Genomic DNA, 1,424 nt, shown 5'->3' with positions numbered 1-1,424 from the left:
GACGCCGTTTCAGGTGGCCATTGGCACCCGGGCCACCGTTAAAGTCGAGCCCTGCTAACCCTAACCCTAATTCTAACCCTAATCCTAACCCTAATCCTAACCATAACCATATAATCCTAACCTTATTAGTATTATATTGATATAATATTATATTTATATTGATCATCATGAAAATTGATGTAAATGACATATTGGTTTTATTGGGACCCATGTTCTCTATCCTTGAACCGCCTCGGCCCCACTCGGTTCGCAAGAGGTTGAAAGCTTGCTTCGTCGCTCAAGTGACGTCACGTCCGTACGGACTCAAACTCCTGTTTTAAGGTGCATTGTAAGCCTAACCCTAACCCTAACCCTAACCTTAACCGTAACTCTAAAAAATAACCCTAACCCTATTAAAAACAAAATTAATTAAATTTTGTACAGTCGAAACTGTGACGTACCGTCTGACGTATGTGAGCGACGAAACAAGCTTTCAACCTTTTGCACTCGGTTCACCTGCCAACTCGGTTTGCAGTTGACCGAGTTGACGCGTCTGGAGATCGGTGAGCTCGGTTTGTCAGATGAGTTGACGCGTCTGGAGATCGGTGAGCTCGGTTTGTCAGATGAGTTGACGCGTCTGGAGATCGCTCAGCTCGGTTCGCCGGCTAACTCGTGAGATGTTTCACACGCCCCAACTCTAATATCTCGCGAAGGATTTGAGTTACATTTCTAAAATTCTAGATACATATAAACACATGTCTTAGCTATGGTTTCTGTGAATTTTGAGTTTATTGAAGCACGAATAGTTTAATTAATTACCAGAAATATACGTACGCGCGGTATCGTCATAGGGTAATATACGCGCGGTATCGTCATATAGGCTAATATCTCGCGAACGATTTGAGTTACATTTCTAAAATTCTAGATACATATAAACTCATGTCTTAGCTATGTTTTCTGTGAATTTTGAGTTTATTGCAGCACGAATAGTTTAATTAATTACCAGAAATATACGTACGCATGGTATCGTCATAGGCTAATATATGCGCGGTGTCGTCATAGGCTAATATCTCGCGAACGATTTGAGTTACATTTCTAAAATTCTAGATACATATAAACACATCTCTTAGCTATGGTTTCTGTGAATTTTGAATTTTATTGAAGCACGAATAGTTTAATTAATTACCAGGGGGCCGTTGTCAGAAACAAAATTAGTCGCAACATTAGTCTTACCATTAACTTCCACTCGTAAACCGTTGACAGAAACATCGTAAGGTTACGAGAACGAAAAATCCTTGCAAATAGCCTCATAACATTACGAGAGCTCAGACCCTCTCGTAACTTTAATATAAAGTTGAAAATAACACATTTACACTACGAATTACAATTATAGTGATATTATATTTTATAATAATGAATAAAATGTGTGTTTTTCTTGAAAAACA

General features: G+C 38.8%; 1 long non-coding RNA gene across 1 annotated transcript in view; it reads right to left on the bottom strand.

The window, feature by feature from the left end:
- Positions 1 to 218, bottom strand: part of LOC106807672 — a 6,063-nt gene extending 5,845 nt beyond the window's left edge. Inside the window, exon 1 of the long non-coding RNA XR_001393693.1 lies at positions 208 to 218. This is a non-coding gene — a long non-coding RNA (uncharacterized LOC106807672). The remainder of the gene's footprint in view (positions 1 to 207) is intronic.
- Positions 219 to 1,424: the final 1,206 nt, after the last annotated feature.

The sequence above is a fragment of the Priapulus caudatus genome, unplaced genomic scaffold (genome assembly GCF_000485595.1).
Source record: "Priapulus caudatus unplaced genomic scaffold, Priapulus_caudatus-5.0.1 Scaffold11, whole genome shotgun sequence".
NCBI classification, from domain to species: domain Eukaryota; kingdom Metazoa; phylum Priapulida; class Priapulimorpha; order Priapulimorphida; family Priapulidae; genus Priapulus; species Priapulus caudatus.
Note: the sequence above shows the minus strand (reverse complement) of the source record. Positions and strands in the feature narration are given on the sequence as shown.